The following is a 13,431-nucleotide window of genomic DNA, read 5'->3' on the forward strand; positions in this document are numbered from 1 at the left end:
GGCCTTAAACTCTTTAGTTTATCTTTAATCTCCATGAAATTGTGAGCCAAGACGAAGGTAAAGTTTCACCTTTAAGCTGTTTTCCCGTTAATTGGCCACACGCAGTAGCAGTTTGGACCTGAAACATTAGGCTGGTTGTCCTGAAGACGCAAAGCCCTTAACTTTTGTCTGCTCTTCTCTTTGCATTGTGTGGACCCTAGGTCATACCTGATGCTCTAGTAAGATACCTGCCATAGACTTATAAGTTCACCAGCTCAGAAAGTCCTCTTCTCTGCAGGCATCTCTGCAGGCTGCTCACGATGAGGGAACAGGCACTCCCCCCTCCCCCAGCATCAAGAGCAGAACAACAGACCCTTGTTCATAATTTCCCCTTCATCTTGCCCATACACATCTGGACTCTTTCGTTCACTTTTCTAAATATCTGGGTTCAGTTTTTCAATTAAAAGGACACTCCACTATTGGATTGCACTTAGTTGGTAAAGACAAAGATGATCTGAAAAACACATGTGTGTGGGTGTCCACGTGAAAACAAAAAACTTCCTTTCTAAATGTCAATCCCAACAAGCCTAAGGAAGCCAACTCAGATCCTCTTTCAATGATGACGTTGAAAATCCCTGAAGTAGGAGGTTCTCTGCTCTTTTACTTTTGTGGAAATAAAAAAAAAAATCAAAATTGACCAAAATGAAGGTTACAATGATTGGTTATTTTATGCATTGACCTATATTTAAGTGACTTAGAGGAAAACAACTCTGTTGATGTCCGCAAACTAAACTTCAAATTTTCTGTAAAATGAATTAAAATCAAAACGTTGACTAAATTCTACGTTTTCAAGAAAGACACGTGCTGCCTTAATTGAGGCAGAGAAGTGACAATGGGATCTCTGGTAAACATACCATCCGCACACAGTTTTGTTTTAACTACCACTTCAGGCAGATTGCTCTTTGAATCGTCACTTAAGCTGTTTCGCAGAGATGATGCAGACAAAACATGTTCAGTGTTCCCTTCAGTGAGTTGCTAAAACAATCTGCGTGTTTATGGCAATAGGCCATTAACACAGAACACAATTTAAGCAAAAGCCTTTTGATCACTACTTTTTCTAAAACATGCCATTATAACATGGTTTTCTTTTTAAATGTGATTTTAATTCAGGGTACTAAGAAACTGAGGTTTGAGATGGCTGCTATTTCAGATGGACTTTCCTGAATGCCCACTGTGTGTCAGGGTTTGCTCTGTGTGCTTAGTTGCCTGTGAACACATGGAGACAGATCTCATATACCCAGTCCCTTAACTATGCCTTTTTGAGTGTTGGCCCCCATCTTTTTTTTTTCTCAAAGTTTATTAAAATACAAAAGTCTCCATTTCCACCCCTCCTCCCAACACCCTCCCGCTCCCCCCACTCCCACCCCTCCTCCCTCTCCATCCCCAAGAGCAGTCAGGGTCTCCTGCCCTGTAGGTAATTCAAGCTCCTCCCTGCTCCCTCCAGGTCCAGGAAGGTGAGCATCCAAACAGACTGGATCCCAAAAATCCAGTATATGCAGTGGAAACAATACTTACCCATAATGAGCACACAAATATGAACATCTTCTAACGACACAGTGTGTCACTGGTGTGAAAGCCTCAGAAAACATCTTAAGTAATCGATGTGTTCAGAGAATTATCTCACCCGAATTACTCATTAACTCAATAGCACATAATAAAAAAGAACGTCAACTAATTAATGAGTCACCCTCAGATTGCTTTGATTACTACCGAGCTCAGTTGAAACAGTGGTTATGAATGGAGCTATCTCTCCTTATTCATTGTTTGAAATTGGGCCATTATTTGGCTGAAACTTACATGCCTGTAGGTAATTGTGTGATTAGTATCATAAATGAAGAATTCAGAGTGACTGCTTCTTCTAAGACCGCTGAAAAAATAAAGAACACTCATTCTCAATGCAGCTTTTGTTGAAATCAAGCTGATACAGGGATGCCACCTTTCTAAAAATGCAGCTATGCATTTATAATGAAGATTTAGGGCTTCCATACTGCACGAGGTCTGAGTTAGCTCTTAAGACACTTACAGGTGAGTCTTACAATGCATTTGCACATATGAGATTTAATTTCAATAATAGCACCATGAGACTAATATATGCTTCGCTAATGCCAGGTTTAAAAATGTTTTCTTAGCCCCAAAGGACATTTCTGCTTTTGGTGAGCTGGTTCGGTGTGGATTCTTGGGAACAGAAAGCAATAGGGGGAGGGATATTTAAAAAAAAATAACCAACCAAGTATGCTACAAACCCACAAATGAAACCTTCACAGCCATCTTGGTAAATGCCATTCCAGTATGCTTACAGAATAATTACAACAGCTCCCCTAGGTAAGTGGGAAACAGCTGTTGGTAACACATAGCAGGTGCTAACAATTACACATACTGAACTTTTAAAAAATGTTTTTAATTAAAAGAATCTTGTTTTGTGAAAAGAGGGGGAAAACATGTTAAAATCAAAGATATTCCTGGTTTATGCATCCAGATCACGTTATGCACAAAACCGTAAGGCCCAAGTCACCCTGCATCATCTGTGGTTTCTGATTGGCTCATATCATTGCCTTCAGAACTGGACTATAATTCATTGCACCTTTTACACAGTTGGTATTCTGGTCCGAGAAGCTACATCCTCATGAAATTGATATGGCGGAGCTGATAAAAGGACATTTGAGTTTTATAGGCAGGGTAGCTGCCATTGACTAAATCAGATTGAGTGGGCACAGTACAAAGAAAAGAGAGGATCCAGAATCATCAGGGAACAGGGAACAATCCATGTGTGTTGCGCAATCTTTTCCTATGATGCCTCTTTAAGAGCTTTTAATAACCGTCAGCAAGATTTACTGAGCAGCCCCCAATGAACTTGGTGGCTTTCTGCAACCTCCCGCTGTATATAAGTATATAAGTGCCATGACAGCATGGCAACTGCCGCTCTTCTGAGCAAGGGACATTGGGATAAACACGCAACACAGCTTCAGGTTCTGCAGACAAGCCTTTATTCCACTTTCTTACACAGTATATATAGCCCTCAGTACGGGAGGCCAAGACAGCAAAAGCAGGAAGCTCATCACCGTAACTCAATGGCTTAGGGGTAAACATCCTTAGAAACATTGCTGAAAGCAACAGATTGTTCCTGTTTTTGTTCCTGTTTTCAACCAAGTACAAGAGTGCAAAATAGATCAAGTGGGGTGCGAAGGCCTGTTCTCTAGGGACCCAACAATTTCCCCCTTTTTATTTTAAAAGCATGAGAACCCCTGTCTTAGGACTGCCCCAGAGAGAGACTCTTACCCGTCTATGGGAGGCCTTAATCCCTGTCTTAGGCGAGCTCACTATACCAGGAGAGTTGCCCATCATAGGGATCCCTCATGACTTCTGCAATATCTGCAGCCAGACTTGGGGCACTTCCCGATTACCGGAAGACAGTCCAAGCAACACTTGTCGAGTGACAGTGTGCTGTATGTGGGATTGCCACATAAAGTGACAGAGAATCCAAAAACAGATAACCCAATAGCAATATGAGTACAACTGAGCATTCCAGACAATCGCTGGACCCAGCCCCCAAGCTGGGCCATGGCATTCTACTGACCGGATCCAGACACAGCAGGGACCCATGTGCTGTTAATACTAACAATATGATAAGCTGTCTGCAAGGTGACTACCAAAGGGGAGAATTGTTGGGTCAGGGTCTCCCAAGAGCATATCATACAATGGTCTTAAGTCACCTGTTTTAATTGCTAGGGAGGTGCGTATCCACTGTATGTCTCCCAGTAACTGCTGCCAATCATGTAAGGTTTTAAGATGAGAGGGGTTAAGGGTTAATTCTTTTTTTTGGTTTAATTCCATCCATGGCCAATTGGTACCCAAGGTAGGAATATGGGGCTTGCATTTGGACCTTCTCAGGAGCTATGATCAGCTCTGCCTTCTCTAAATCCTGTTGCATTTGAGTATAGAACTTTTGACAGCTGATCCCCCGTGGCCTTGTTTGGCAGGGCTTTCCAAGCTTTGGTAGCCTCAGGAGATATACGGCAGGATCGAGCACAATTTGATTGGCCAAGTCAGCATAAGCTCCTGCTCCAGTTAGCATGTCTAGATTGCGCTGTGCCTGTCCCGCTTGCGCATTTAACTTAGCCGTTTGTAAACAATTTTCTTGATATTCTCCCCTCCACAATAAGTAATCTCCTCCCGATAGTACCGCACGACATAGCTGCTGCCAATCACTAGGTGTAAGATTCAATGCCACAAAAGACTCTACCATGGCAAGAGTAAACGGGGCCTGAGAGCCATATACTGCCAAGGCCTCTTTCAATTGCTTCATCTCTTTAAAGCTCAAGGCCACATGTTGTCTCAGCATCTGTCCTGGATTGTTAGGATCAGGTACCTCTATAACCAGGGCAACTGTGTGCCGGGGCCAAAAACTGACACCTCCTCTTCTTCCAGAGCTCTCTTCTGCTTCCCTGTCATCTGTCAGTCCGCAACAGGACTCCCTCTTTCCCCAATCGGCATTAAAAGCAGGTGGGGCTAAAGGCACACATAAGGAATCCTTCACCTTACAGCACTTCAGCCTTTTCTGAAGTACCTTAATTTCCTGCATTAGCTGTGCTTCCTCATCACATAAACTATTCTCTGCACTGGAGCTGAGGCTGTCTTTCCCATTTTCTTACTCAGAGGTTATTGCTATCTGATTTTGTGCCAGAAAGCAGGTAGACTTTGGCACTAGCCTTAGTCCTGCGCCAGATTCCAAAGTTCCCCCTGGTACCTCTGACATTTCCTTTTGGTCCCAATGCGACTCTGCCGATCCTATGGACCGGCGAGTTTCCTCCTCCTGTATTTCTTCAAGTATCTCTTTAACAGCTACGACCTCTGGTCTCACTTTCACTGTATCAGTAAGTAGGACATCGCGAACCAGGCGCCGTAACAAAAAGGTAGATATAGGGACGCTATCGGCACCCTCCTTTTGCAGCCGTTTCTGCAAATCTGTTTTTACCTGTTTCCAATCAGAGATGTTCAAACCTCCACTTGTCAAAAACCATGGGCTTGCTGCGGCTATATTCTTAAGAAAATCTTCTATAGTTCTCTCTTTGACCGCGGTTTCTTGTTTCTCTAATAATTTTACTATCTGATATATCAGGTCTCTCTTACTGCTTGTGGATCCCATTTTACCCCAATCCATCCTTACCGGTCTAGGACGACCCAGTCCGCTACCCCTTCTTTCTCAGATCTCAGTGGGAAGCTCCACTTTGTCTCGCCAGCACCGCAACTGCCGCTCTTCTGAGCGAGGGACGTCGGGATTAACACACAACACAGCTTCAGGTTCTGCAGATAAGCCTTTATTCCACTTTCTTACACAGTATATATAGCCCTCAGTACGGGAGGCCAAGACAGCAAAAGCAGGAAGCTCATCACCGTAACTCAATGGCTTAGGGGTAAACATCCTTAGAAACATTGCTGAAAGCAACAGATTGTTCCTGTTTTTGTTCCTGTTTTCAACCAAGTGCAAGAGTGCAAAACAGATCAAGTGGGGTGTGAAGGCCTGTCCTCTAGGCACCCAACATATAAGTACTATATGCAAGTTTTAATGACTTTTTATTTATTCATTTATTATTTAAAGATTGTTTCTTCCAGTGTTACCTGAGCATGTAGGTACTTGGTGTCACACCCAGATTTTCTCAAGGTCAAATAAGAGGATGAACCAGAGGTCCTAAGTGGAAGCCCTGATATTACACTCAGGATTTCTGAGTATTAGCCCATCTATTAGTGTCACTTTCTGGGTGAAGATTGCCATCTTTTATTTTTATCATTATTGATTTCACAGCCTCCAGAAGTAACCAAGAGCTCCTAAGTAGCGTCTATCCATGTGAAAATTTTCAACGTTTCAGAGTTAATGTTGTCATTTAAGAAAAAAAATGGCAGCATGGGTCTCTGGCTCAGCTGGCAGAGTGTTTTTCTAGCATGCATGAAGTACCAAGTTCAATTCTCAGAACTCCAGAAATGAAAAATAGTGGTACACATCTTCGATATCATCACTCTAGATGGACATAGACATTTCAGAATTTCCACACAGTATCAGAAATCACACGTCATCTTTGGTTACACAGCTAATTTGAGGCTAGCCTGGGCTATATGAGACCATGTTTCTAACCCCCCCCCAAAAAAAAAGAATAGGAAGGAGAGGCAGAGGAGGAAATGGTCTAGACTAGGAATGATCATATTTTTCCAAGGAAGAGTCTACTTGGAAACAAAGGCCACGGGGGCCTTTGTTTGAACCTGTAGAGCTTCTCTATAAAGACTAGAGGGCCTCTCAGAAGAGCAGCAGTGTTGAGAACAAGAGGGCTGTCTCAGTTCAATGGTAAATGTGCACTGAAAGACACTTTGTGTTCCCAGGTAACCAAGTCTGAGAGATCAAGAAAATAATTGACCATATGCCAATATTTGCTATTTTATGGACCTTCATAGCATGAGGTGGGGTTGAGATTAGCACCCCTGGAATAGCAACATGGGTTGAGGTGGACTTGAACACAGAGCCTCTGAGGGTGCTGAGCCCTGATCAAGGCCAAACAGCTAAGGACTGCTTGTCTTAGAAGTACAGAACAAACCACACAGCTGCAACATAGCACACAGCAGTTCGTTAGCCATATTATTCCAATGGCCATGATAATACAGAGAAAGTGCTGAGGCATCCCTGTTTCCACTGCACCAAAAAGCTACAGCCTGCCCTCCCTATTGTCACTTTACATAGTGGGGTCATTTTGAACCTGTCAGTCATATTGTTAGTTGAGTGGTCCTAAAGGGAACTTGAGCAGAATGAATCTTCAGTGGTTTTGGTATGGCATTAAGGTCTAAGCATAAGGACTTAGAGAAGCATGATTAAATTGGACAGCATATTTTCAAAAAACTAGAGAGATGGTTCAATGGTTAGCAGCACTTACTATAGGTAGAAGTTTCCTGTCGTGGAGCAGCTTGGTCTCAAATACCTGGAAGCCACTTCCCAAATTACCAGACAGAGGCTTAATATTACCTATAAATGCTTGTCCAATAGCTCAAGCTTATTGTTAATTAGCTCTACATTTTAAATTAACCCATATTCCTTATTTACGCTCTGCCACATGACAGTACCTTTTCTCAGTACAGCAAGCCTATCTTCTTCTCTCTGCATCTGATTGGTGACTCCTGACTCCACCCTTCTCCTTCCCATCATCCTTAGTTTGGTCATTCTACCTATACTGCCTGCCTGGTTACTGGCCAACCAGTGTTTTATTAAACTAATTCAAGTGACAAATCTTCACAGTGTACAAGAAGATAACTCTACAGCTATTGACTGCTCTTGCAGAGGACTCAAGTCAGTGTCTAGCACCCAAAGGTGGCTCAGAAGAGTCAAAAACTCCAGTTCTAGGGAATCTTATCTAAAGGTTTTTCTGGTCTCCATGCCCATAGTCTTTATGTACACGTTATGCATAAATTCATAATGACAATCACATATGCATATAAAGGAAATAAGTAATTAAGTCTTTAAAAAATAAAAAGGAAGGAAGAATGAGAGAAAGGAAAGAGGGAAAGAAGAAAGAAAGCCAGAAAGAAAGAGAGAGAGAGAGAGAGAGAGAGAGAGAGAGAGAGAGAGAAAGAAAGAAAGCTAGCATGTGGCTTCCACAGTCATAGTTTGGCAGACTACGAGCCTTACCTCAAGTGACAATTCCTGTGTTCTTCTTAAGGGGATGTCGGTTTAGTGTGGAGAGTTACAGAGGCCAGGAGAAGTTGTAGAATTGAGCTGGAAGCAGCTACTGACAGACAGGTGGTGAGAAAGTATGTGTACAACCATTCAGAGCTCTGTTAGAAAGAGCCAGGTCACATTATGAGAGCACGCACACACACACACACACACACACACACACACACACACAAGCGCACACACACACCACATTTACATATACATATACACATACTTACACACATACATACACTTATTTATAAACATGCATGCACACACTCACATATTCACATGTATACACACAGGCGCAGCTACCATGATTAGCTCTATATCAAACATCTCTTTATATATTTTTAATTCTGTTTGAGAGCACTTGATATATGGAATGTGCTTGCTACTGTTTATTTTTTAAAAGCTCCATTTATTAAAAATAAAAAATTATAAAATACAACTTTTCAATACATTTATATACCCCTGTCACACATATGAAAACAAACCCTATAAATGTAATAAGTCAGCTTTGGCCACATGAGCTTAATCAGAATCTTATAATCTTCTGAAGATTTCAATCAAATCCTCTCTAAGATTCCAGTGACTTAAAAACAGACAAGAATTTTCACAATGAGTCAAGGACTGTGTCTATGTATTTAAAGTTATAAAAAACATCAGTAATTTCAATGAATATTTCTACATTTTGCTTCTGAACTTGCTGAGTCTTCACTTACTGGAATTCTTTTGAAGTGTAGAGTTCACTTTCAAGAAAGATTTCTACAGGATCTGTATTGACTGTATGGATGCTGGCTGAGTCAACAGAAACACCATCCAAAATGATTCAAGCTTAAACATTAAATTGGACAATAATGCAATGGTTGAATCTCCTCTGTTATACACCTAGAACTTTTTAAAGTTCAACTCTTCCATGTGTTAAAATTTCCTGTGACCCAATGCCTTTTTCACCCTCAAATTGATATGCGTGTTCACGTTGTTGAAGTCTTATAATGACATTTTACTATCTAATTAGAAGCTATGAGACCATTTAGCGATTTTTATCCCCTAAGAAACAGAGACTTGAAACTATGCAGTCAAATTTCCTATGAGGACATTTGGTGAATCCCTCTTCTCAAACAAATTATTGGACGATCCTTGGGATTGATTACCATCATTACCAGGCATGTTCCTAGTGCCCTATGATGTAACAATTCTCTACATGAAATCTTTTCTACTTAAAATGGAGACAAGGACTGACAGTGGTGGCATTCGCTTTTGATTCTAGAACTCAGGAGACAGAGTCAGGTAAATTTATGTGAGTTTGAGACCCATTTTGTCTACACAGTGGGTTTCAGGCAAGCCAGGCTACATAGTGAGAACTTGTCTCAAAACACAAACAAACAAACAAAAGAACTCTCTTTTAAGAAAAGATGACACAATGCAAATCTTTTAGTGTGTAAATACATATACACTCAATAGAAGAAAGAGGACACACATTCCATTCCATGTAACAATTTTATATTCCATTATTTTTGCAAAAACTTTCAGTTTATACTTTCAGAGACTAAGATACAATGTAGGCACATTTACTAACCTGTTATGTTCAAGTCTTTGTGTGGTGGTGGTGGTGGTATTGGGGTTCCACACAGAGTTCTTATTGAGGTGTCAGTCAAAAAGTTTGTTTGAAAAGACAATGCCTTAGGAAAACCAGGGAACCAAAACCATAAGCCTATCGAGAAATGCAGAGTGCATGGAGCCAGGCAGAGAGGTGAATGCTTGGAGAAAAGGGAACTCAACCTGAAAATTGCCAAGTACAAACTAACACATTGTAAAATAGCAGGGACAGAAATCACTTGTACTGAGGCAGCATTGGTATTAGACAATGTTAGCTGGACGCTGAGATGAGGACAGAGAAAGAGGAGGAAATGAAGAACAGAACAGGAGATCTAACCTTCCACATTAGGGTTTGCATTCTCTCTCAGGGGTGTTTGATAAGATCATACATATGCTATGCTGCTCCCAGTTTATGAGGACCTTGGTTATTTTGTAGGTAAAACTGATTATTGTTTAACTCAAAATACATTAATTTTTAAAATTACATTTGGGGTGTGTGTGTGTGTGTGTGTGTGTGTGTGTGTGTGTGTGTGTGTTTACTTATACGCCACAGAGTATGTGTAGAGGTCAGTTTTTGAAGTATGTTAAAGACAATGTATGGGAGACAGCTCTTTGTTCTTTCCTTTCTTCCAGAATGTGGATTACAGAGATCAAACTCAGGTCATTATTCATGTTTACCCACAAGCCCCTTTACCAACTGAACCATCACACCAGCCCTCACAACATAGTTTTATTAGTCTCAATGAGAACTTACAAACACCACGACCATGAAAACTCTTATAAAGGAAAATGTTTAGTTGGCTGGCTTAGAGTTTAGAGATTCAGTCTGTTACCACCATGGTGGTACACAAGCACACATGGTGCTGGAGTTGTGAATGAGAGTTCTGCATCTTCCACAGATAACAGGAAGTGGTCTATCTCACTGGGCATGTCTTGAGCATATATGAGACCTCAAACCCTGCCAAGATAGTGACACACTTCTGTCAATATGACTGCATCTACTCCACCAAGACCACAATTCCCATTAGTGCCACTCCCTTTGGGTGACATTTTTCTTTCCAACAACCACATTCCACTTTCTGGCCCTCAAAGGCTTATAGTCATATCATAATATAAAAATGCATTCAGTCCAACTTCAAAAGTTCCCATATCTACAACAATCTCAGAAATGTTTTAAAGTCCAAAGTTCAAAGTCTCTTCTGAGATTCATGTATTCTCTTAACTATAATCTCCTATAAAATCAAAATTAAAAACATATCACATACTTTCAACATATAATGGCACAAGATATATATTATCATTACAAAACTATTGTAAAACGAGTGGCGCAGCGGGCCATTTCCCACAGCCCGGCCGCCTGGCTAGTTTACATTCAAAATAATTACATGGGAACTGTATTCATTTAAACACTGCCTGGCCCATTATATCTAGCCTCTTCTTGGCTAACTCTCACATCTTAATTAACCCATTTCTAACAATCTGTATATCACCATGTGGCTGTGGCTTACTGGGATGAGTCTAACCTATGTCCATCTCAGAGAGGAGAAACATGGCATCTGCCTGACTCTGCTTCTTTCTCCCAGCAATCTGTTTGGTCTACTTCATCTATCTAAACTGCTGTCTTATCAAAAGGCCAAGGCAGTCTCTTTATTTAACCAATGAACATAACACATAGACATAAGACCCTTCTATATCACAAAACACTGGGAAAGGGGCACAGTGAGGAAACACTGGACCAAAGCAAGACTGAAAACTTGCTAAGAAATCCCCAAACTCTGCATATTCATGTCTAATATCAAAACATTCTTCAGATTTTCAATTTCTTTCAACTTCGTTGACTGAAACACATGTCTTTCTCTTGGTCTGGTTCCACTCTCTGTTAGTAGCTTCCCTCAGCAGCTATCTATTAACGAATCAATCCCACACCAGTTATGTTTTAAGGGGTTATTTATTTGGCGGGGGGTAAAACTTACATACACCATAAACCGACAGGAAGGGAGCCTAGTCGCTGGAGCAGGAGCCGGGAGCAGCAGCCGAGACCGAGCACCGAAACCAAGAGCCGGAACCAAGAGGGCCTATTCCGGATATGCTTCTCTTTTTAAAAGAGAAATATACCACGCCCCAGTGGGCTGGTATTTCAGCAGCTATTGGCTGACAGAGCGGAAGTCGCTCCCCGCTGCACTGTGGGCTCCTGCTTCAGTGATTATTGGTTGAGGCAGCGGAAGTTACTCCCACAACAGCTATCCCATGACTCTGGCATCTATATGATCTTGGGGTATCCAAGGCAATCAAGGCTTCAACTTCACAGTTTCATGCAATGACATATCTACTAGGTCTTCATTCAAAGAGACTGCTGACACATGATTAACCTCAGAAGCTTTCCTTAGTCACATAACTAAATGCCATATCCCCTTTTATCTATCCTTAACATTAGGGTCAGAACCATGAGGCTACATTTTCCAAGTTCTACTTCTTGCTGTGGTTGGAACATGGCCTCCTTGTTCAATTATATCTTCACCAGTTTTCTGCTTTCTTTCACTGCCTAAGATTGGATTTTTCAGGACTTGCTCTGTAGACCAGGCTGACCTCAAACTCAGGAATCCCTCAGTTTCTGGAGTGCTGGAATTAAAAGGATATACCATCACACCCTACTCTAGGTTTTCCTTAATTCCTTTTCATGAGTTGGAAGTTTAGCTGGGTGGGGTCTTGCCCTAAGGTCACTACCCCCTTTATTCCATTTCATCTGCTTAGCTCCTTGAGAGCAGAACTTATCTCCATTCCACTTCCTGGTGCTCCCTTTCTTCTCAAATTTTACATTTTGCAACTTACCCTTCTCAGCTTGCTCCTGTTCATTATAAATCTTCATTAAAGTTATCACTAATAATCAACCACACAACATAGTCTATACTAGACTGTTCTGAGATTTCCTTTGCCAATTAATACAACACATTTCTCTTCCACCTCTGGCAGACTCTTCAGACAATGGCAAAAAGCAGCCACTTTCTTCTTCAAAATATCACAAGAAAGAACCCTAAGCAAAATACTAAAATTCTTCTCTGAGACTTCTTGAACCAGTACGCCACAGTTCAACTCATTCTCAGCACTCATTGTCTTCCATTCTCCTACAAATATGGTCCATTCAGCAGTGCTTAAAGCATTTTACAGACTTCCTAACTCAAAATATTAATGTCTGAATTCTCCAAACAAAAGCATGATCAGGCCTATCACAGAAATTTGCCAGTTCCTGGTACAACTTCTGTCTTGGTGGTGTAGGAGTTCCTTCTGTTTATGTTTGACTTTCATTGGTTGAATAAAGAAACTGCATTGGCCTTTTGATAGGGCAGAACTTAGGTAGGCGGAGGAGACAGAACTAAATTCTGGGAGAAAGAAAGCAGGAGAAAGAAAGCTGCCATGGAAACGCCAGGTCAGACATGCTAAATCTTTCCCAGTAAGCCACGACCTCATGGTGAACACAGATTTAATAGAAATGGGTTAAATCAAGGTGTGAGAGTTAGCTAATAAGAGACTAGAGCTAATGCCAAGTAGTATTTAAATGAATACAGTTTCTAAGTGGTTATTTCGAATATAAGCTAGCCAGATGGCCGGGATGAACAAAGGGCCCGCACTCATACAACATCTTGGTTAGGGTTTCTATTGTTGTGAAGAAACACCATGACCATGACAACTCTAATAAAGGAAAACATTTAACTGGGTGGCTTAGAGTTCAGTGGTTCAGTCCATTATCACCATGGTGGGATGAGGCAGTGTGCTGGAGAAGTGGCTTGGAGTTCTATATCTCACACAGGCAACAGTAAGTGGTCTGTCTCACTGAGCTTGGCTTAACCATAAATGAGACCTCAACACCTGCCAAGACCATGATACACTTCCTCCAGTATGACCACACCTACTCCAACAAGGCCACAGCTTCCATTGGTGCCACCCCCTTTGCAAGTCATTTTCTTTGAATCCACCACAACAAAAGACTCATAGGCATCCTGCAAACAAAGTCCACCTAACTCCACTGCAACATTTTGTCATCTGTCAGAGGAAATTATTATGTCTGCATCATAGTCCTTCATGGAAGCTCAGAAGACTCACCC

The sequence above is a fragment of the Myodes glareolus genome, chromosome 3, assembly GCF_982192425.1.
Source record: "Myodes glareolus chromosome 3, mMyoGla1.1, whole genome shotgun sequence".
Lineage (NCBI taxonomy): Eukaryota > Metazoa > Chordata > Mammalia > Rodentia > Cricetidae > Myodes > Myodes glareolus.